Source organism: Phyllostomus discolor, chromosome 7, assembly GCF_004126475.2.
Source record: "Phyllostomus discolor isolate MPI-MPIP mPhyDis1 chromosome 7, mPhyDis1.pri.v3, whole genome shotgun sequence".
In the NCBI taxonomy this organism is placed as follows: domain Eukaryota; kingdom Metazoa; phylum Chordata; class Mammalia; order Chiroptera; family Phyllostomidae; genus Phyllostomus; species Phyllostomus discolor.
The window spans coordinates 2,697,036-2,720,906 of NC_040909.2; the positions used below are offsets into that span (position 1 = coordinate 2,697,036).

The 23,871-nt window shown below is 57.2% G+C and overlaps 1 protein-coding gene across 1 annotated transcript in view; it reads left to right on the forward strand.

Moving 5' to 3' along the window:
- Nucleotides 1-5,544: 5,544 nt before the first annotated feature.
- The window catches only part of ITPR1 (inositol 1,4,5-trisphosphate receptor type 1), a 214,465-nt gene continuing 196,138 nt past the window's right edge, over nucleotides 5,545-23,871 (forward strand). Inside the window, 2 exon segments of the mRNA XM_036030250.1 lie at nucleotides 5,545-5,778; nucleotides 6,647-6,728. The gene's annotated coding sequence lies outside the window, so the exon portion shown is untranslated.

Sequence of the window (23,871 nt, forward strand, 5' to 3'; positions counted from 1 at the left end):
ATGTTTAATTTTTCTCCCCCTAAGGAACACTGATTTTTGCAGAAGGGCTCATTTGCTCCAGGAGGAGCCAATTTCATCTGTCCCTCGAGGCACTTTGGGCGTTGAGTGAGCCTTAGAATGCCCAGAAAATACCAGACACTTCGCGTCCTCCTCCTTCTCCCCTAAGAGGTAACACAGTTACAGATGTAAATACAAGGGCTTGCTTGAGGGAGACTTGGAGAGAAGCTACTCAGAAGACGCTGTTTCCCTCCTTCGCTTGCTTTGTTACGCCCAACACACACGTTTCAGTGACGAAGGATCACCCTGGCAGTGTGGACCCTTGACAGAGAAATAGCCCAGCGGGGAGTGTCAGGGGGCCTGGAGAGTGGACAGGGACCTAAGGAGGACCAGGGGACTCGGTCACAGCAGGCTGGGCCTGGAAAGAAGGAACAATGAGGGGGTGGGGTGGAAGACCAGCTGAGGACTACAACCCATGACTACAAAGCGGCCATCTTCCTCTTTGTTGCCCTCCAAACACCACGACTGAAATTGCCCTGCAAGGGGGGTGATGACAAGGGAATATTCGACACAGCCTTTGCCCACTCCCTCAACCCACCTCCCACCCCTTGCCCAGCACCTGGGGCCTGGTGTAAATGCCCAGCAACCATCAATTTGTACAACCAAGCCCCTAGGGGACCACCAGCAGGTTCCCCAGTGGATCCCTCTACCCGCCCCCGCCCCCCTCCCTGGGGCTGACTGACCCTGTAAGTGGTCTGGAGAGTGAAGGATTGACCTCAAACTCTGCATCTGGGTTGAACGCATGATGCAGGTTGCCCACAGCCTAAAACTACAGTTAAAGGGAAACACACTTTAAATCTGGAAACAAAAGCGTGTGGGAACCAAGGAAGCAGCGAAGTTGCTCGAGTCCGGGTGCGCCGATACAGCGCAGGAAGTGAGAAGTCCGCGCGCTCTGCTTGTTGCAGGCTGAACAAAGCAGAACTCGGTGCCTGCTTTAGAGACCAGGTCCAGTGACCACTAAAGAACTCTCCCAGGAGAAGGGAGAGCGAAGCCTGTGAAAATTCCCAAGTTTCCCACTTCCCTTTCCTCATGCATAATTCCCCCTGCTCTTCTGGTCCACCTGAAAAGACTCTCAGAAGGATATATTGTAACAATTGGAATTATTTATAACTTGGAGACCCTTGACACAAAAGTTGCCTCGTTACAGTAACTAGCTGGTTTTGCATTTCCCCTAAAGAGTTAAATTGAACCCAGAAAGCTACTTTCTCATACTGATTTGGAGTCAGAATGTACGCATTCTATTTTCTTTTTGAAGTGAGAACAACAAAGCATAATGCAAAGATTTTCCAATAGCAGCTTTCCCACCCTCCTCCTCAAACCAAGGGAACTTCTCCTAAACCATTTTTCTAAATAACTTACTGCACTTAACTATCACTCTCAAAGGTATAAAGTAATTCTCCAAAATAACTGTGAAATGACCATAAAAGTGGTCATAGGTATATCTATTAATGCAGCAAGATTTTTGGTAGCTTTTTGAATAAAATAGATAAGTATAAATACATACAATGCATACTTTTTGTGTATTAAATAGGTTTGCATTTTTTAAGAGTGAGTTGCAGACACCACTGGAGATTCCACGGAAGCACAATACCATGATCACACCTAACGAAATGAATAATTCCACACTTTTCCTTAATATAGAGTCTAGAATCAAACTTTTTCAGTTGCTGAAAAATGCCTTCCATCAATTTCCTTTTTTATTTCTTTGTGCCCAGGACCCAATAAAGGGCCACAGGTGGCATTTAGTAGTTATGCTCATTTTAGTCTTTGTAAACCTGTAGTCCTCCTGCCTTTTTTTTTTTAGGTCATGACACTGTTTTATTGGAAGAGTCCAGGCCAAGGATCTTGTGGCGTGTCCCCCGTCCTGGGGTTCTGACGGTATCCTCCAACCTCGCCGGCAAGGACACGTCACGTGTGGTGCTGTTACTCCTGATAGAACCGCATCAGAGGGCAGAGGGTGCCCGGCTGACCCCATGTCACTGACAGCCAGCTTGGTCCCTTGGGGAACTCGGGAGATTGCCACAGTTCTTCGTTGTAAAGGTCCACTCTCCACTTCCGAACTAGTGGGCAGTGTGTGGGGTGATGCTTAGGATCGCGTGAGCATCCCGTTCTCATCGACCTCTCAGTCCAGGGAGTTTGTGCTCTGTTGATATCTTTGTCTAGATCACTGGCTGCACTGGAAGCTGCAACATGGTGATTGTTCTAATTTTATTATTCTTTCCACATGGATTAGCTAAATTCCTCTGTAAAAAAGAGCTTTCTGTTTTTCTTTTGACAACCATGTTTCCTTTCAGTTCAAACACTGAGATAAGAATAAGGCCTTTCCCTACATTTTGGCTGCCAGAGCAACTTAGGATGGTAGTCTTGTCTTGCAGGTGTGAGGCAGGAGATGGGGGGGCGTCCGTTTGATAAGAAACCCCTGGTTCCGCGTGGCTCCCAGGAAAAGAATGTGAACGAAGATGATGGTGTTCTTTGTTTGCGTGTGTGGTCCTAGAGCCCATGTTGGCAGCGATTGGAGATGGTGTAGCTTTCACCCCCCCTTATGGGACAAAGTGGTAGGAACTGCTCACTTTTTGTGTCCTTCTGTGCCTAGGATGCTGGCTTCCAGATCTTAAATCACTGACCAGCTTGTCCATGTTCCCTCCACGTGCAAAGTTACTGAGCAGCAGCCTCTCCTAAACTCCAGGTACAGGACAATGAACACCGGCCCTCTCTGAGTTCCTGCCTTCTCCCAGCCCCACGGGACGCCCCGAGCCTGGGGTCAGCAGAGGCATCTTGCTTCCTTTAGCTCCTCACCCAACAGGCCTCTTTCCTGCTCTTGTCCAAACACACCTAAACCCTTCAGAAATGGCTTGTGTTTAAGCCCTGGCTGGTGTAGCTCAGTGGATTGAGCACAGGCCTGGCAGAACAAAGGGTCTCCAGTTTGATTCTGGGTCAAGGCACATGCCTGGGTTGCAGGCCTAGGTCCCCAGTAGGGGGCGTGCGAGAGGCAACCGTACACTGATGTTTCTTTTTTCTTTCTGCTTCCCTTCCCCTCTCTCTAAAAACAAATAAATAAAAGCTTAAAAAAAATAATAAAACAGCCCTGGCTGGTGTGGCTCAGTGGATTGAGCACCAGACTGTGAACCAAAGGGTCACAGGTTCGATTCCCAGTCAGGGCACATGCCTGGGTTGCGAGCCAGTTCTCCAGCTTGGGGCATGAAAGAGGCAACCCCACATTGATATTTCTGTCTCTCTCTTTCTCCTTCCCTTCCCCTCTCTGTAAAAATAAGTAAGTAAAATCTTAAAAAAAAAATAAAACAAAATATTTACCACGGGGAGGAAAGAGAAATGGCTTGTTTTCACAGGGGAAAGAAGGGACGGGACAAATGGGGAAGGCGCGAGCCCTTTTGCTGTGACAAGGCGGGGGGAGTTCCTTGCTGCCGGGGCAGTGGTTCGAGACACGGGACAGAGGCTGTAGTGCCCAGCGACCAGGGACGGTGCTGAAAGAGAGGAGGGCGGAGGGAGCGTGATAAACACAAGCATCGTGGACTTCAGAGCTGTGCCGGTTCCTGGCCTGGTGTTATATGAGCAGACACTCACACGTGGCAAATGTGTGTGCCCGGGAGGCCGGGGACTGGGTTCGGGTGCCAGTCAGCCCACCGCCACCTGTGGGACTCGGGGGGCGTTATTTAACCTCTGTGTGCCTGTTTTCCCATAAGTAAAAAAAAAAAAAAAGATTTGTTAATAGGGTTTTGATGAAACAATGTCCATAAAGAGCTCAGACCAATAATGCCTGGCACACAGCATGTACCTGAGAAACGCCAGGTGTCATTACTGACGCTGGCATTACGTCCGTAACAGTTATCAGCTGTGGCGCTCCCCTAACTCACTCCTGACAGTTTTGCCAGACTGCCCGCTGTGCCTCGAGCCAACCTGATAGAAAATAGGCAAATTCAGATGGTTTTCTCCTCTGATGGCAAAACTGGGACAGAGAGATGAAATTGCCTTGCCCGGGGGCTCGGAGGCTGCTCCCGAAAGGGGAGGCTGTGCTGCTGGAGCTCCCCGAAGACTAGGACTCTGTCCACGTGGGGGCCGCAATTGGAATCCAGGCCGCCCTGCTTAGTTATCCCTGGCCTCACCTTGGGAAAGTACCCGATTTCCCTGAGCCCTCCAGTGCGGCCTACCAAAGAGGGATAAAGAAGACGCCAAGGTGGTTAAAACTCAGCAACATGGTCGCATGAAAAGTGCATGTGGCCTGGGCTCCAGGAAATAGGTCTCCCCAATTATTATTATTGTTGTTGTTGTTCTTATAGCAGATCCTGTGCGGTGCAGGCGGCTCCCGTCTGGGAGGCTGCGATGTATTTTGGCTCCCCACCGTGCCCCAGCGCCTGGCGTACCGCCTGGCACCCAGTAGACACACAGGAAACGTTTGTGGAATGAATGCACGTCGTCTGAGGAAGGGAGGGCAGCCGGCCGACTGCCTCTGGGCTTAGTCCTTGCTTCCCAAAGGCGGGGCCTGAAGCGGCCCGCAGCCGGGGAGCTCAGGCCCTGGTTGGCAGTGAGCCGAAAACCACCGCGTCCCTGACGCCGCTGCCCGAGCCGCGGGAGGGCGCCCCGCCTGGACGCTCCCCTCTGTGCCAACGGCTCTCTTCCAAACCCTACGTCGTTTTGTTTTGCTTCCCTTGTTTGCGGTTTATTTATTTAAGCATTTACAGCTGCCGGGAGCAGGGGGGCTGCTGGAGAGCCGGGTCAGGACCGAGGTCGCGGTCTGTATTTGTTTCCTGCCTCCCCATCTCAGCGCTGGCGAGTCCCAACACGGCTCCTCTATTTGTGCACCAGAGGGGGAGGCTCGAGGTCCCCACCTCCTGCAGGGCGAGGAAGGGCGCACGCAGTTCGGTTCAGTCAAGTGCCCTCCATCCAGCCACTGGCCTGTGTCCCCGCCGGCGGGGACCGTCGCTCCCGGGCATAGTTTTCCGTGCAAACCCGAGCTGATTAAGTAAAGACGACCTCGCGCCTTCAATCCCTGACCGCAAACACTGGCGTTCCTCTGCCCTGGATTTCTGACATTCTTGGCTCGCGACGCCAGGCGCGCGGAGGGAGGGAGGGAGGGAGGGTTCCAGCTGGTAAAAACTTCCCAAAGCAGAAATCCGAGCGGCGCCCCGTCCCCCGCTCCCGGCTACACCTGCACTCAGCAGAAAGAGGCCAGACGGATGAGGAGGGTCCCCCAGGGATGGGGGCGCCCTCCAGGGGCGGCTTTGGGGGGGCGGGCCCCCAAGCCCCGCCAGGTCCGAGCGAGGACCCGCGTGCGGAGTCCGGATACCCCGCCGGACGCCCCGCCCCTCCCCGCCCGCGCAACTATTTAGAGCCCCGCCCACTGCCCAGGGGATTCTGGGACTGGAAGTCCGTCCCGTCGCCCCGGGGCCGTCGCATCGCGGCCTCGGACTACATTGCCCAGGGAGCTCCCCGGCCTATATAAGGCTCCGAGAGCCGCTTCCAAGTGCAGTAACCATGTGGCTGTGCTGCTGAAGCGCTCCCTCCGGCTCGCTGGGGCGGGAGGAGGTGCAGGAGGCGGAGGAGGCGGAGGGTGGAGAGCCAGAGCCGCGCCGAGAGGAGGTGTGGGTGTTCCGCTTCCATCCTAACGGAACGAGCTGCCTCTTCGCGAGCATGGGATTCCCCAGCGGCTGCTGACCCTCTCCTCGCCCTGCACCCCCAAACCGGCGTGGCTCCCCGGGTACCAAGGTAGCGGCTGGGGCCGGGCGGAGGGCGCGGGGAGCTGCATGTCCCCACGACGCACAAGTTTGTGTCCCGCTCTGTGGGAGTTCTTGGTGGCTTTGAAAGCACTTGCAGGCGTTTGTGGGTTCTTTTACTGCGGGCGGTTTTTTTTGTTTTTTTTTGAGGGGGGAGTTCATTTGAGGTGAAAAAAAAAATTCTCGAGTCCAGAGACTGGTTTTGAGGGCTCCCCATTCTGGCACGGAATGGCATTCCCCCAAGTTGGGAACTGTTGCAGCGGATGCAGAAAATAGGTGTTTTTGTTTTGTTTTGGTTTTTTTTTTTTTTTTTTTTGCGGCCGGGGGGGGGGGAGGGCTGTGTGAGTCCGCCTAAGGAAACCATCTTTCTCAAAATGTGACCCTCGCTCGAGCTGCACGGTGGGGAGAACCGGGCATGTGTGGGGGCCCCAGTGGGGAGGGTTTTAAAAAACGGAAGAACTCCGGGGGAGCGTGGAGGGCTGAAGTGTGGACGAAGCTCGCGTCCAATGGGGATGCGGGCTTCCGACGTGGGGCCTACGCTGCGGGAAACAAGTGTTTTCGGAGCCGCCGAAACGCGTCCGGTAGATCCAGCACCCCTCCCCCGCCCCGCCCGCCCCCCCCCCACGGGCCAAGCCGGTGCCTACTGGCAGTAAGCGCACCGAGTTACCTGCACTCTTCTTCCCCCACGTGATTCCACCAACCTATCTATCAACTGGGGGGGGGGGGGGCGGGAGGTGCTTGGGGAGCAGGGTATCTCTCCAGGCAGGAGGGTCACGGAGGTGGAAGGTGGGGATTTGGAACATTTGTGTTGGGGACCCACCTTCGTGGTCTCACACGTGGTCTTCATTCTAAACCCTTAGGAGCTGACTCTGGAGCATCAGGATTCGCACCCCGGGCTGGGCGTGTTTCGGCAACGGAGTGGGAGTGCCTGACGAGGGTCAGGTGAGTGTGGTCGCCTGCGCTAAGGCCGGGGGGCAATAATGAGTTTTTGTTCTGAGCCTGTTGGAAGTCCTCTCTAATGAGCCAGGGGGGTGGGGGATATAGAGACGAAAAAGGCTCAGTGTCCAAAACTTGTCCTCCTCTGGTGAGGACTCCAGGGACCAGGGGGGACCCAAGGGCAAGTCCTGCCAGCTGTTCTGGGGACAGGAGTGGGAACGGCCACTACCTGGAGCAGTAAAAGGGGTCCCCGTTGGTGGACTGAGCAGTGAACTTGCCTGGCAGCTTGCCGATGGCTTGAATTCCAAAGGACGTTGTGGATTTCCTCTGCCAAGACATGGAGGCAAACGCTAGCTGCTCCTCTCTCTCTCAAAAATAGTCACTTTCTTTTTTTCTTACTGTGAATGTGCGTTTAATCGGAGTGTGTTGGACTGCAAGAAATGAAAGTGGCTGCTGGCAAATGGAAAGAGTTAGAACTTTGAAAAGGGAAGTGAGTGCTTGCAGCCGAAGATAGTAGCATCCAGCCCTTGACCTGAAGCCATCTGTCAGAGCGTCAAGGTCTGCGGTGGGCCCCCGCTGGTAGGTGCCTTCGTGGGATGTGAGCTGAGGGTTCGCGTTTATCAGCGGACACAAGCGGCTCCTGTTTTTCCTCCCCGAACGGTCAGGCTGTCCTTCGAGAAAGGCAGGCGCGTGTGCGTCTCTGTCGCTGCAGGTTTAGCCATCAGAAGTTTTGTTTTTTTTTTCTTTTGAAATGGTCCGGAGCAGGGTAAACAACAGGGTAATGGGGCGGGGGGTGTCTTAGTAACTTCTTTAACCTTCCAAATATTTAGCTGTTCCCTGGGCTACAATCTTTGGGCTTTTCTAATTAGAAAAGAAAAGCCAGACACTTCATTATAGTAGCCTAGTGCTTTTGTTTCCTGTTGATAAGATCCTCAGGCCAGCCGGCGGATTGGGACGCATGAGGATGTGTGAGGTCTGGCTCCTTCTGGGAGTTCCAGGGACTCGCCTGGCCGCATGGGCACTCAGAGGGCCAAGGACTGGGCTCCGTTTTCCTGCGAGAGCCACAGGCCAGGAAGGGCAGCAGGTCCAAGAGCCTGTTCCACCTGGTCGCTAAAAATCATGATATTGATACATCAAGTGCTTGTAAGCCAGGACCAGGGCCGTCACGTTACAGACGCCCCGGGCGTCAGGCCCAGGTGGAGACACTGAGGTGCAGTTAGTGAAATCACCTGCCCAGCGAGTGGCTCAAACATGCGGAAGCTGGGGTGACTGCAGGTGGGGCTGTACCCACAAAAGCACCTAAGCTGGGGGCGTGGCGAGGGAGACAGCAGGAAGAAGGATAAACTTCTTGCTGTTGATGCAGCACATCTTGCTTGTGTGCTGCCAGTGGGTGGGGGGTGCGCGGCCCCTCCCCCGAGGTGAGAAGGAACCGAGGCAGCCACAGGTGTGGGGGCTGCAGACTGGCTGTTTGAGGTGGCGTTAGTTTGTTTTGGAAGGCTGCACGCCGAGAGCCTGATCAAGAGTGAGAGAAACCACGGGGAACCTTAGGTGCGGAGCCTCTCGCACCTGAAATCCATCTTACTTATCCTCGTCGAGGCACCTGAGCAGGTTAAAGGACTCCGGCCCGTACCCAGCTGAGTAAAATGGGATCGTTTCCATCCCCGATGATGTGAACGGTGGCGCGCCTGGAACCTTTCCCCGTATTACCAGTCCGTTTGCTCGGTGGATGGTTGTGCAAAGCCTTTTCTCTTCCCCCCATCCTTACTTCGCTGTGTGTATTGAAAGTATAACCTGCTCTTTGAATAAATAAAATCAGAACAGAGTAGCCTGGTGGGCAGGGAAGGTTCAGTCGTGCTCTGAAGGCATCCCTCCCGGCTCCTACTGTGGGCCCGGGGAAGCTGCTGCGGGGGGGGGGGGGGGGGGGGGGGCGGTGTCACCCATTTCAGCCGTGCGGTGCCTTCTGGGGGGGGGCTGGCATCTTTTCTGCTGGAACAAGACGAGATGGTGGCTTCCAGGAGAAGTGGATGACATAAGCCACATCTGTTGCCTTTTTCCTCAAAGTATTTTCAACGGAGGAAGACCGGCATGTGAGAGAGAGAGAGGGAGAGGAAAGAAACAGAAAGAATGGCCCTGGCTGGCGTAGCTCAGTGGATTGAGCGAGGGCTGCGAACCAAAGCATCGCAGGTTCGATTCCCAGTCAGGGCACATGCCTGGGTTGCAGGCCATGACCCCCAGCAACTGCACATTGATGTTTCTCTCTCTCTTTCTCCCTCCCTTCCCTCTCTAAAAATAAATAAATAAAATCTTAAAAAAAAAAAAAAGAAACAAGAATCCAACGGTACACAAGCGGCCGACTTCCAGAGGGGAACAAGCACGTGGGTTTTTTGCAGGTTTATGATGATCTCATGGAAACTCTGCCTGATTTCTTTACAAGCAGCTCTTAAAAAACAAACCAATGGGAAACAAAAACAAAAATGCCTAAGAGGAACAAGGAGAAAAACAAACAAAAAAAATAAAAGTAGGCTGGAGTTAGGTTTCTAGGTCAGGCTGTCCTTGGGCGCCTGTGATTAAGTAAGGAGTCCGCACGAGGCCAGCGCCCCGTCTGGTGTGCTGCTGGTTTGAGCTCTTAAAACAAAACACGCTGCGTTCGCAGACGCTCCAGTGACGAAGCCCACGCGCTTTCTCCGTCCACTTGGGCTGTTTCACGGTTCTGCACGGTTCTTTCCGTGACGTCCAGTTCAGGCTTGACGTCAGTGACGTGACCGACCTGATTGCTGTTACTCCTACCGACTGTCACAGCGTCCTGTGGTTCTGAAGTGAAGGAGGAAGAGCTGAAACCCCCTCCCCCGACCCCATCACCCGTGGGGCTGCGCCTCGGAGGGAGCCACCACGTCCAGGTTCGTGCCTGAGCTGGGCGGCGTGGTTTAAGGCGTTGGGTGTGATAAGCCTCGTCTAGGAAGTCGAATAACTGGTGGAGCTGTTCCAGTCCCGGTGTCTGTTCCTTCATTTCTTTCCCAAGTCCTTTCTTCGCGCCCGGCTGTGCTCTCGGTGCCGGGGCTGCCGCCGCGCGATCCCGCCCTGAGAGGTTTCGCCCCCAGCTGGGCCGGGGCACCCGGCGTAAATCAGCGGGTGTTCCAGTGTAACAGGTAGTCGGCGCTGTGGGGGGAAGAAAGAGTGAAAGGAACAGAAGTTAAGTGCTGGTGAGGACTCGGGGAAGTCGGGACCCCTGTGCTGTTGGCGGGGACGGAAAAGGGTGTAGCCGCTGTGGACACCCGTGTGGGGAGGACAGTGACCTTCAAAGATTAACCCTAGAATCACCAGATGACCCAGCGCTTCCACTCCCAGGTATGCACCCCAAAGAACTGGAAGCAAGGGCTGGCACAGATATTTGCACACTCACGTTCACAGCTGCACTCGTTGACTGTAGTGAAGACATGGAGACAACCCCAGGGCCACTGACAGGGAACGGGTGAGCGAAATGCAGCGCACCCACGCGATGGAACGTTCCTGAGCCTTGACGAGGAAGGAAGCTCTGACACGTGCCACAAGGTGGCTGAGTCTGTAGGACGCTGAGCTGGACAGAACGAGCTGGTCACACGCAGGAGGACGAGTGGCGTGGAATGTCAGTCCCGTGAGGAGCTCAGCGCAGGGAGGTCCACAGAGACAGGGAGACGGGGGTCGTGGGGGCGGGGGAGGGGTGGGAAATCAGTTTCCTGGGCAGAGCGTTTCATTTCGGGGAGGTGAAAAAACTCTGGCAATGGACGGTGTGATGGTCGTACAACAACATGTGTGGACCCAACGCCCCTGAGTCGTGTACTTAAAGGTAGTTAACATTGCAACTTTGTGCCTGTGTCACCACCGAAAACAAACAAGGACAACGCAACAGGGAAGGAGATAAAGCAGGACTCGTGGGGGGTTGGGAACCAGGGAGGGCTTTTTATTGTTTTTAATGTTACTTTTTATTTTTAATCCTTGCCCAGGGAGACATGCAGAGATTTTTAGAGAGAGGAAGGGAGTGCACGAGAGTGAGAGTGAAACATGAAACATTGAAACTTCTATCGGTAGCCGCCTGTATGCCCCCTGACTGGGATTCGAACCGGCTGACCTTTGGGTGCACAGGACGATGCTCCAACCAGTCAAGCCATGTGGGCCCGGGGAGGCTCCTAAACATGGTGTGTTTGAGCAGAGCGCCGGAGGAGTGAGCAGTTAGTCCTGTGGACACCAGGGAAAGGGGCGTCCCGAAGGGAGCAGCTGTGACCCCCTGTGGAGGGCGCAGGAGGCCAGGGTGGCTGCCGCTGAGGAAGAGGCCAGTCGTTCAGACAGGAGAGGGGGTCAAGGTCAAACAGTGCAGGTTTCCCCGAGGATTTCTCAGTGTGGGTCTCACCACCAGCGAACTACGCACGCCGTCCTTTCTGAAGACACCGGTGAGGATGTCGGCGTCACACTCCAGACGGCTAGACCCTCTGGGACTGTGAAGCCCGTGGCTTCTTGAGGTTGCAGTGGCCGCCGTTGGAGGGGAACCCCCTTTGGTAGGTGGGCGAGCCCGCAGCTGGTCGGGACAGCACAGTGTGAGCGCCTGCTGGTGTTCCTGCGGGGTGATCCTCGCAAACCTTCCGCAGCCTGCCCAGTCTTGGGGAGCCCCCCGAGGACGACTCAGGCGCTGCTCCCTAGCACCGCCCTGGAGGGATATGAAGTTCAAGTTCAGTGGTGGTTTCTGATAACCACAGTGGACCCCTTCCTGTGTGCACACGTGTAACAAGCACGCGCTTTGTTACTTACTGCGTAAGATGTGCGTGTTCAGTTGCAGGAGAACGTTAGGAAGTAGAGGGATGCCGTACCCCACAACCGTTCGCCCCCAACCCCGCCACCCACCTTGAAGGCTGTGGACCCCTCCCTCTGTGCACGTGTGTGAAACCCCCTCCCTCTGTGTGCACGTGTGGAAGCCGTGCGTGTGTGTGTGCACAGTGCGTGCAGAGGGACTCCTACGGCACTTCCTGCTCGGCACCTCGGCTTTCACTTGAACGTTTTTCTGGTTAAGGAGTGCGCACCTGCGGCTTCATTTTTCCAGAGGGGGCGCTGTACCTTCGACGGGACCTGTGTGCATTCGAGCGGTGACATGCGTGGGGTCACGAGGGTGCAATGAGGGTGCCAGGCCCAGCCTCCAGGCCGCCTTGTCCAGTTCTTCCTGTGTTGTTGTTTTTTTTTTTTAAAGAAAACTAAATGGAAGATAAAGCTCTATTCAGACGTCAGCTATCTTATTACAGGGATAAAGCCTAGCAATCATTCCTGTAAATATAGAATTTCTCGTCTGTTCTTCAGAGTAACCCAATGCCGCGCGCTGAGCCGGGTCAGGTGCACCCTCTGCTTGTTTGCGCTTGAACAGGCAGACACACTCGTGCGTCTGTTTTTGAGTACGTATCTCTAGTATTGGAGTTCTTTTCTAAAAAGAAAACAATGCTATTATTCATCCCAAGAAAAAACCAAAACTTCAGTTGGACAGGAGTCAAGTCTGTTCTCACTTCCCTGATACCCATATTTAAAAACACGTGTGGTGTTGATACACATTTAACAGTTTGAATTAGCATCCCAATAAGGTTGATACATGACAAATAATTAATGTCTTTTAACGAGTATGTTTCCTGTTGCGCCTCTTTTTTCCCCCTCCCCCGTGCACGTTTCTGTTGCTGCTGTTCTTACTGAAGAAACGGGGGGCTGTTCCCCCACAGTTCGGGCTCTGCTGCCCGCATGCGTGTGGCGTCGCTGAGCACGTCTCTCTGGCCCGGTGTTCACTGTGGTTCACTGGTCGATGCAGAGGCGGAGTCTGGGTCAGGGTCTGTCTTTGCGGGGGGGAGGGGGGGGGTCGAAGGAAAGGGGGCCAGGACTATTTTGCGACTTCACTCGGGGGTGTATGACGGGTGACACATCTGGGTGTGTCTTCTTGTGACTCTAGTAGCCATTGGTGCTCACAGCCTCGATCTGTCAGTCCACGCGTGCTTGTAAAACAGCTATGTGACAGCTCACAGGGGGCGGACACAGGGCCCACCGGTGGAACCCAGCGCTCCACCTTGTTTTATCCGGCCCGGCACCTTGTTTCTACCCGGCGGCAGTGCCGAGCTCCTTGCCCCTAGTTAAGGAGCAGTGACGTGTATACAGCCTTCAGATTACATTCGGCCCTTTGATGTGGCCCCCGGTGGAAATGAGTTTGACCCCCCTGTGTGACCTGGGACCGTTTATGTAAGTTTTCTCCACTTAGTTGTTGGTTCACTGCGACATTGTTCATACACGACAGACAGGACCCGGCCTTGAATTTCTCTCTGCACTTGACTAGGTTTCAGAAATAAGGAATTGATTCTCCACCACGAGCTCTGGAAGTGGTTCTCAGCTGGGGGATGTTGGGCAATATCTGGGGACATTCTCGGTTGTCGCATCTGGAGACAGGACGCTGATGGACCCAGGGGTTAGAGGCCAGGTCTGCTGCTAACCAGCCTGCAGCATGGCCCACCCCCCAGCCCCCAGAGTATCCAAAATGCCAGTCAGTGCTAGTTGTTGAGACACCCAATGGATAGTTTTTTTGTTTGTATCATTAGGGAGTCATGGATTTAAATATTTTTTATTAATATTTTTTAAAGATTTATTTATTTATTCTTAGGGAGGGAGAAAGAGAGAGAGAGAGAAACATCAATGTGCAGTTGCTGGGGGTTGTGGCCTGCAACCCAGGTATGTGCCCTGACTAGGAATCGAACCTGCAATGCTTGGTTCGCAGCCCGCGCTCAATCCACTGAGCTATGCCAGCCAGGGCGGATTTAAATATTTTATATCTTTTGTAGCCTTTGTGTAATTATCTCTATTGATGTTCCAATTGTCCGTCTTTGTTGGCGAGAGAGAGAGACTGTTTAAGTCGGTTCAAAGGACACCACCCTAGTAGTCGGCAGTGGCGTCCTTGCTCCATGACAGAACATTCCGGGTCCATCTGTACTTCGAGTTCCTGACCTCTACCCAGGCCCTTTCTCCGGGGCCCCCTAGTTCTCTTCCGCGTGAACTTCTTGTTCAAGACCCCCCCCAGCCCCCGCTCAGGGCCGCACGGTGCTCTCGTCCCCCTTGCGTGGGTCAGAAGACAGAAGTTATGGTGAAGAACACTTCCCGCCAGAACAGTTTCAATGGAAGCTTTTCCAAAAGGCGATCAGGCACGTCCTTGCTCTTTTTGGAGGATTTCCGAACGCACGCTTGACCCCTTCAGTGCGGTCTCCGTTTCAGCCACCGTTCACTGGGGCGCAGACACAGCGCCCCCAGGCCCGCAGGAAGTTACTCGAGTTCCACATCCAGGTGTTTCCAACTGCGTGGCAACCCAGGAAGAGGTGGTGACATCCGTTGAGTTGGCCTCGGTCAGTGGATTTTTTTTTTAAGATTTTATTTATTTTTAGAGAGGGAAGGGAAGGAGAAACAGAGAGAGAAACATCAATGTGCAGTGGCTGGGGGTTATGGCCTGCAACCCAGGAATGTACCCTGGCTGGGAATCGAACCTGGGACACTTTGGTTCCCAGCCCATGCTCAATCCACTGAGCTACGCCAGCCAGGAGGCCTTGGTCAGTGGATGTTTTAAACAAAGTAGGCTAGAATAGACAGCGGTAAAGCTTATTGCCCCCATACTTAAAAAGAACTGTGTACGTTGCAACCAACTTCCTTGTTCATTCTCTGTGTGCTGCTCGCACGTGCATGTGCGCACACACACACACACAGTGAACTCTGGGTTATACGTTCCTCCCTGGGGGTTGCAGTCCCATGTTAAAGAAACACTGTCCTCCAGCTTTGTCACTCTGTGGTCCCCAGACGGGCATCACTGGCTTCATCCGGGAGCCTGTTGGCTGTGCAGACGGTCAGGCCTGCCCAGACCCACTGCGTCAGAAGCTGCGGTTTTAGGGTGATTGCCGGCGGGGCAGGTGGGGGGGGGGGAGGGCAGGGGTCACCCCCCTGTGGGCGTCCGAGAAGGCCTGCGCTGCGCTGGGGGGTGCTCGCCTCTGTGCCTTGTCACTGCTTGGAACCACTATTTCTGTGGTTCCTTTGCTGTCATCCGTGGCTGGCTCTCACCTGTGCAGCCTGACCTTTGCCCCCCCCCCCCCAGGAGTCCTCTCATTTCCAGGTCAGTGCAAAGGCTCCATCAGCAGCCTGGGGTGGCAGGAGGCTCCCCGGCAGGCGCGCTTTGGAGACAATTGTACTGGCTGCACAGGCGGAGAGAGACCGAAAGCTCCAGCTAACTCGGTGGGGCCGTGAAGTCGCAGAAGTACGCCTGCCGGGGGACCCTGGGAGGAAGCTGTGTGCTGTCCTGTTGTAGGACCTGCTGCCGTCCGCAGGACTTCGGGGCTGCTTTGTGGGATGCTCCTCCTCCGAGAGCGGTGAGTGGGAGAAAAAAGTCTCACCGGTCTCCAAGTTCCTCCGTGTCGTTTGCGCTTCAGGAGGAGCTGTATCGCGGAAGTGATTGTGTTTTGCAAGAACAGCTTCAAAGCATCCATCCCGTGCACACGTTTTCAGCAGAAAGAGCTGATCAACACGTAGACTTAGGGCCGTGCGTTTTTGTTTCGGGTCCACGGCTTTCCCCGGGTCCTTCCTGCCTGCCTGCTGCGCCCTCCCCACCCCCTCTCCGCCCACTTTGCCTAATCCCGCCATCTCCGGCCCAAATGCCTCCTCTTCTGGAAAGCTTTTCCTGATACTTGCAACTCTTTGGTCATTTGAAACTCGGTGACACTTTGTATCTGTTTTCCTCCTGGGCCTTTTTGATCTTGAATCCGGCAAGAGTGCCCGATACATTGTAAGTGCTCACAAAACATTTGTCAGCGGAAGTTATTTATCGGCATGTTTCATTGGCCTTCAAAGGCGGGAGGCTGCTCTGGGAAGAATCTAATCTTTTGTATCCGTCCCCTGATTAGCTCTTTCTTGAACTGGCCTGTTGCTTTGAAGAGCCCCTTTTGCTGGGGAGAGCCCCGTGTAGACATGTGTGAAACGGTCCCTTTTGATAGCTTTGGAGACGTTGCTCTCTGGGGGCGTTGGGCTCGGGTGTTCACGGGGCGTGGGGGTGCGAATTAGGTAAGGAAACAAGCTGCTCTCGGGTCGTAACTCTCTGGGCCCCCCGACTGCAGGAGGGCGGCTCCAGGACAGCGTCCCCTGACTCTCGGGTGCAGGCAAAGCAGGTGGCATCTGTGCGTCTGTGTCCTCTTCGGTGGAGCGGGTGTCGAAATGCCCGATCCGGGTCATTGCTGCCGAGTTGCGCAGTGAATGCTTGCGGAGGGTTAGCGAGCGAGACAGCCACATCGTGTCCTGGATCGGCGGGGCTCACCCCGTGGGGTGAGATGCCCCCGGGGTGGGGGGGACACTTGTCGGTGTCTGGAGACGTGTCTGTTGTCACAACCGAGGGGGGAGGGTGCTGCTGGCATCTCGTGGGTGGGTGGAGGCCAGGGGTACCGCTGCACCTCCTACAGCACCCAGGACGTGACCCCACAACTAAGGACGATGCGCCCCAAAATGTCAATAGCCCTGAGGCCGAGAAGCCCTGACCTAGAATGATTTTTCCTGGACTCAGTGAGACTTTCTCCCCGAGGATGTTAACCTGACTTGCTTTGCTGGCTTTTTGTTGCATTTTGTTAGTTTTTGTGGTTCAGGCCGTGGGCGGAGGGGGCGTCTCCTCGGGCTGGGCTGACTTTCGCGTTGAATAAACGCCCTCCCTGCCGCTGGGCCCCCAGCACGGGCCCCGGTGTGGGGAGCCCTGTGGTCACACTGTGGCCGCTACTCGGCTGTGTGGCTGCCAAGAAATCACTGTTTGCGTTCCTACCTATAAAACGGGGGACGGGGGCTAGATGGGCCCGGCCCACGCAACGCCCCGCTTCCTGGCTGCCGGCTCTGAGCTGCAGGCCAGCAGGTGCTGCTCCCGTCGGCCTTGAGTTACAGGGGACAGGGGAGCTTTCCTGAGCAGCGACCGTGAGGATGACGCGCTGCTCCGGGACAGGGCGTGCGGCGGACATGTTCGCAGAAAGGCCAGGACGTTTCTCTCCCTCTCTGTGTTTATCATCTCTGGCGTCTCCAGCGAGCGACGGCGCAGCCAGAGAGCGAGCGAGTGAGCGTCACAGCGACAACTGCTGTTTCTGAGGTCACCCAAGAGGGGCCCCGCTTCAGGTCGAGCCTTCTGCGTGGGGGCCGTCCTCTGGGACTGGCGGAAAACGAAAGCAGAATGTGACTTTTCTGGGCTCCGAAAGCAGAATGTGACTTTCTGCGCCTGTTGCCGTGGAATAAATGATCCCTCGCTGGGGACAGGCCGCATTTCTGAGGACCGTGTGATCGGCCGGCCCCCCGAGGGGACGCGCAGGCTGATCTGTGCGGGGCTCCGGCCCAGAACCCCGCCGCTCTGCTTGCCCTCCTCTCGCTAGGAAGATGACACCGTCCAGTCCTTGCTCGAAGGAAGTTCCAGCGTGAACCGTGCAGGCGCCTGGCAACCGAAGCCGAGGCCTGGTGAGGGGAACTTTCCCCTTCTCGCGGGAGGCTCCACTGGGGAGGCAGCGGGCTCTCCCGGATTTCCAGCCGCGTGACCATATATGTGCCGGGGCCAGGGCATCTTGGGGAGGCTTGTGCGCCTCCGGAGGGAGCGGCCTTGGCCCCCAGCCAGCACATCCGTCCGGTGCCAGCAGCAGCAGCGCTTCCTTTTTCTGGGCATTCTCTCGTTTTCCCTCCGAAGGGCCTTCTGCTTTGCCGCGCTCTGCCCGCGGGGCGCCGCTGGGCCTCAAAGGGAAGTGGCGCCCCTGGTGCTGTTGGCCAGGGCCCTGGCCCTCCGGGCCGCACCGGGCTTCTGGGGATCAGGGCCTCCTGGAGCCCCGGGCGCTTGTACATCTGTGCCCAGGAGCCCTTCTTCTCTTGGCTGCCTCACTTGAAAGGAAGCCCTTTGGTTTTATTCTTTTAAAAATTCTTTTTAAGGCAAGCCGCAGTACAGCCAGCACTGAAAGGCCCGGGCAGGGGCCCTCCGTGTTTTCAGGAGGTGGAGGTGGTGTGGGTGTGCCAGGGGAGAACGGGGTGGGGGGGCTGGTGGGGGTCCAAGGGCGACGTTTTCCAGCAGAAGAGTGACTTCCGGTGCTCTGGGGCCGAGGGGCAAAGCTGGGCGGCCGAGGGGCCACACAGTGGGGGCTGCGTGGGGGTGATGCGGTCATCCCCTCTCACCGGGAGGTGCTTTGCGTTTGGCCGGGAGCAGTGGGGAGGGCGCTCTGCTGGAGCCGGCCGTGGCCTGTCCCGGTGGACGCATCCCACGCAGCGTCCCTCGTGTGCGTCCACGTGTCACGTGGACCTGCGGGTCGGTGCCGCCGGCCCTCCGTGGACTGGGAGGGAGAGGTTCGGGGAGCTGCGGGGGAGGGGAGGCAACGCGGCAGGCTGGGCGGGCTGGGCAGGCGGCGGACGGGAATGCTTCCGGTCTGCCCCCCCCCCCCCCCCCCCGTGCCGAGCGCGCTGCCCGTCCTCCTCCTCCTCTCGTTTAATCCTCAACGCGGTTGCCGAGGGCAGCCCTCCCGCTGCAGATGAGGAAACCGAGGCCCAGAAGGGGGACGCGTCTCGGTCAAGGTCACGAACTTCCCGTCCCACCCGGACGCAGGCAGACTGCTGCCCCCGGCTGCCCCCTTCTCCGACCTGACCCCGTTCGCTCTTCCTTTCCCGTTGCTGCCCGAGGGCCTCTGCCCCAGCTGCCCGCGCTGCCCAACACGCCCTTCCGCGGGACGGCTCTGCGTGGCCGCCCCCGTCCTCGGGTCTTAGCGTGCATGTCCCAGCTTGTCCCCTCTGACCAGCCAGGTTCCGGCCACTCGCCAGGTCGCCCAGTGTTAATCCTCCTCGTGGCGGTGATCACTCTCCGGTTCGTCTGGCTCGTGCGATCTTTCCGGCGTGGTTCCCGTCTCTCTGCCTTCACCGGGTTACCGGCACCGTGAGAGTGGGAGCCTTCGTTGTCTTCTGTGGACCTACCACCCCCGCCTGGAGCGGGGGCAGCACATAGTGGGTGCTCGGTAAACGTGCTGGCTGAAAAGGAGGGTTCTGGTTTCAAATCAGGGGTGATGCCCCCTGAAGGCCACGGCTGTTCAGAGGGGTGGTCGGCATCTGAGTCCTGTCCTGCCCAGCGTCCCCCGCTGGCCCTGTGTCGGCCCTGGGCTCAGAGCCAGCGCCAGGCTGCAGGGGAGCTCAGAGCCTCGCTTCCCGGTCGGAGGGGCTCAGTGCGGGCTCACCGGTCACCGAGGGCCCCCGAGACCTTCTCTCCGTGTGAGTCAGAACAGCCCACGCTTAACCGCGTTGGAAAGTAACGCTGGGAAACTGGGCAGAAGACGTGAGAAGTAGAATAAACCGGCCACACGCGGACACAGGAACATGTTTTTCAGCGTTCAGTAACTGCTTTCCAAAACACAAAACGGCGGTGAGAAGAGTGGCATGGCCGTACACGTCCCACGGTGCTGGAGGTCAAGCTTGACAGGACACAGCCGGGGCCCTGTCCCAGACCTACTTGTGCTCTGGTCCCTCGGGGTGTCACTCGTCCTGTGGCCTCTGGAAGACCCCGCTGGGCACCCGCGGGACCGAGTGGAGAAGCAACGGTGCCTTGGCGTCGCTCGGAAACTGGTTTCGGCTTTGCAGACCCTCTGCAGGGGGAGGGCCCTGGGAGGGGGGGGCCTGTTGAGAGCCGGGGAGCTCGTAGGTGGTTCGCAAGCGTGGGGTAGCGGCGGCGTGTGACGGGGGCGACAAGCCGGAGGCCGATGCGGCAGAACGCCGCTGAATGTCTCCCAGCCCGGGCGTCACGTCAGACCTTCGTGTTCAGAAATACCTGCACGGGGGCTCATTTAAGCTGCTCCTGCAGAAGAAAATTGCCTCCCAGGAAAGCGCCTCCTGAGTTACAAAGGAACACCAAGAACCTGGAAGCCACGGTGCTTGTCTTGCGTTCATCTTTTTTTCCTCTTTAATTTTTTTATCCTCCGCTGAGGACTTTTTTTTTTTTTCATTGCTTCTAGAGAGGGGAAGGGAGGAAGAGAGGGTACAGGGGGAGGAGAGAGAGCATCAGTTGGCTGCCTTATATGCGCTCCAGCCTGGATCGAACCCGCAGCCTGGGTCCTGCGTGCGCCATGACTGGGAGCCCACCCACAGCCTTTCGGTTCCCGGGGCGGCGCTCTGACCGAGCCACACCAGCCAGGGCACGTGCGTCCTTTTCGGGCCAGCAGGCGTCCCCCTAGCAGGCCCAACCTCCTAAGCTGGGAGGACTGCGGAAACCTAGAACATGTGGGTTCCTCTCCGCGTCTGAGAGTAGCAGCTTCAAGTGCAAGTTCCTTTCTAGCTTTCCCTCTGCAGCCCTCGCTTGGTTCTGCTGGTAGCTTTCGGCCTCAGGGGGTGCCCTGTGATAGAAGCGGGTGGCCCGCAGCCTCGGAAGGCAGAGGAGGCCCCGCTAGCCCCCACTTACCGGTGTAAGAAAGGTCAACGGGTGCTAGTCCAGGCCTCCGGGGGTGTTTTGCACGTGTCTCGGGTGCTGTATGTGAAACGGCCAAAGTTAAGGTCATCGGACGCCAGCACAGGAGCGGTGCTGGGTGGTGGGGGGTGCGGCATGGCTGGGTGCTCAGTTCCCGGCCCCAGTGCTCGGCAGTGTGGGTGCCCTCCAGACCCCCAGGACTGAACGTCAGACTCGGTAGCTCCCCAGGGCCAGCGGCTTCCTCTGAATTGAACTGAGGAGGCCGGCTTGCGCGTGCCCGTCAGGTCTGCATGTCTGTGGTTCCGCCCATCAACCGGACTGGCGGCAAGTCGGACTCCCGCCTCCCGTGTGCCCACCCGCCCGGAGGAGTGAGTGGCACCTCAGGTGACTTTGTGGTTAACGAAGGTGTTCTAATTTAGTCCCATTTCAGGAACTGCTAACTTTTACATTCCAAATTGCGTGTAGGCGACAGTGGAGATTTTTCTCTTTTTTGCAAAATGAATATAATGCAATTAGTTAAGTGTGTGCAGGAGAAAGAGACGGAAAAAATTACAAGTGCGTTTTCTGCCACAAAGCTTTTAGAACAGAAAAAAAAAAAATATCCCGAGGCTTATCTTGAGCTGCTTAAAATGAAGCGAACATGTTTCTTTTTTCAGCGAGGCTGTGCTTTCGCCTGTCTTAACACCAACGTGGAAGAGGTTCTAAATATTGAATTACCATCCCTTTGAAGAGGTTCCGCCCCCAGCAGGGGCCTGGTGTGACAGGCGAAGGCGGGGTGGGGATTGGAGCTGGCCCCAGCTATGGGGTCTGGTGAACCCAGGGGGGCCGTCGGGCAGGAACCACTAGCCGCCCCGTGAGCTGAAGTAGGATTGAGCATTTGTGGGACCTTGTGCGTTATTCGAGCGAGTCCCCGCAGCGCCCAAGAGATGGGAGACGTGTGTTATCAAAAGAATCACAAGTCACGAGCAGAAGTGAAAGCACACTTCAAAGGAGAAAAGCGAAATTTCACTTTCACTTGAAAGTACAAGCAGGAACCACTCCGTGAGGGCCAGGCGCGGTGGGGGTGGGGGTGAGCGCCTTGGGCAGGCTGTGTGCCTCACCCCCCCGCGGCGCCCCAACAGGGAGGGGGGGTTGCCTCCCCCCACCGAGCCCCATGACCCCTTGCCCCACATTTCGAAGGGATGAGGCAGCTGAACAAAGTTCAGAGAAGTTACGCAGTTTGCTTCTTGACACGCAGCTGATAAACCTGGCATGTGAACCCGGGCCTTCCAAGTCTATTTCTAGCCTACTTGGAGACACAGAGGGGGTGGGGGGGACTTCTTCCCAGGGATGGAAGTTAGGAACTGCTTTGGGGTCCAGCATTTCCCGCAGAAATCTGTTGGAAAGAGCCGGCGGGTCTGTGTCTCAGCTCTGCCTTCCATCCGACGGTGTGAGCTGGGCTTCACTCCCGTGTGGGGACACCCACAAAGCAGGTCAGATTCTTCTGGGCGACCGGGGGGGGGATCCCCTGTGGTCACGCCAAGCCCAGACGTGGCTGCTCATCCTGGACTGGAGGCTGGGGGGCCCCGGAAGAGCTGTGTCGTGTCGCCTGCTCTCTGGGCCTCACAGTCTAGGGGTGCAGGCGGGTAACTGAGCAGCTTCAGGACGGGACTGTGGGGACACTGGGGAGAGAAGTGCCCGGGATGTGGCTGCCAGATCTGGGGAATCTGGGAGGGCTCCCCGGAGGCTGTGATATCATATGGGGACTCCAGGGGTAGTGGTTGGTTAGGGGAGGGTAGCAGGGTCAGGGCAGTGAGTGAGTGGTGGGCACCTGGGGAAAGCTTGTGGAGGCTAGAGTGTGGACGGTGGGCGGGAAGGGTGTGGGGAGGGAGGAGGGGCCAGGGGCAGAGAGACCAGATTGTGGAGAGCCCCAGGAAGATTTGGGGAGCTCTGAGGAGGAGGGGCGTGCTCCGGCTCCCAGGAGGCCTTGCAGGCTGCCTGTGGGAACAGGCTGGGGGCGGGCCAGAGGCAGCCGCGTGGCTGGGGAGGCTTGCTTGCGGCCCCGCCGAGCGAGGGCGCTGGCTGGGATCTGGCTGGAGGCAGAGCAGTTAAAAAGCACCGGAGGAGTCGACTGTAACTGAACGTGGAATTTTACTGATCAGACATCCTCATTCCCGTCTTTCCTGAATCTCTCCCGAGCACCTACCATGGACCAGGAGCTGGTGATGGGGGTGCAATGGTATGCCTACACAGATTCCGAGGCAGGCTGGCCTTGAGTCGGGGCGGGCGGGCGGGCGTGGGCTGGCAGGAGCAGCACGGGCAATGGCCCCGGGGCAGGGGTGAGGGGGGCAAGCCCTGGAGGCGCCCTGGGTGTTGCATTGCGTTGTCGGGGGTACAGGGAGCGGGCACAGAGGAGGAGGAGCGGGCTGGGCAGGCAGGGGAGTTCTTTCTGGGGCGCCGAGATGCCTGCGGACATCCAGGGGCCGCATCCCAGCAGCTGCCGCTGGCCGAGAGATGCAGATTTGGGAATCTTGATCATGGAGAGAAGGCTCCGGAGCCAGCAGGGAGGAGGAGGTGAGCGGGAGGGTGTAGCGCGGCACGGAGCTTCGCGGAATCGGGGAGCGCAGCGTCGGGGCCGCCGCCTCTGGCGCTGCTCTCCGAGGAGGAGATCTCGGAGTTCGTGTTTTTATCTCTGTCGTCCTTGAGAATAGAAGCAGGTCGCTCGGGGACGGGAACGGGGGCCTGCCTCTGAGCCCGGGGGTGGCGTGAGGCTCCGCCGGGCTGCCGCAGCCTCTGCCCTGTCCCCTGTCCCCCTGTCCCCTGTCCCCTGTCTGTCCCGTCCAGCCACCTAGAGAATCCTCTCGTGAGAGGCACCTCAGCCCCGCAGAGCGAGGCGTCTGCAGGTTGCACTCTCTCTCTGGCCGGTACTTGGCCGCGTGCTCCATCAGCACGATCCTGCGGAACCTCCTGCCCACCTGCTGAGGGAGCGCCTTGTGTCACCCCCGTATTATGGGTGCAGCAAACGAGGCGTGGGGACCTTATGGACCTGGCCTGTGGCCCTCCGGGGTGGAGGGGACCGGGCTGGCTTGTAGCCCTGGTGCTGTGGCCCCGGTGGGGGGTGGGAGTGAGCGCTCCCGAGGCCAGGCCAGGGCAGGTCGGGAACAGCGAGGGTGGCGATGCTTTGCAAGCAAGCCGAGGCGTATGGAGAAGTCAGAGCGCCTCGCGGTGTTCAGAGGCGTTTGAGCGTCGGAGAAGCAGAAATTCTGGGGGGTGGGGGCGGTCCTCGTGGGGCAGGGGAGTCCGGGGAGACCACACAGTGTGTCTCCTCACCCAGCTCTCTGAACCCGGAGCTGACCCCAATGCCCGGGGCTCACCACAAAGCCGAGACCAGCCGTAGGAGACGTGGGGGGGGGGTCCCCTCATGAGCCAGGGTGGGATTACATGAAGCGCCCTGGCTCCAGCCCTCGGCGCGCCTGCGTGTTGGGAAGGGCCCGAGGGCCCTGCTGCCGGGAGGGAGCGTGGCCTTGCTCCACAGGTGAGGCCAGAAGGGTGACTACGCTCCCCCGAGCCAATGGGCCATCGCAGGTCCCACGGGGTCTCCCGTTCGTCAGCGTGCTCAGCTGGTGTCCTGCACAGGAGAGCCTTTGCTGCAGTGGAGTTCAGATTGTGAAGCCCTTGAACCTTCTGGAATGCCCCGTCATGTCCTTAAAGAAA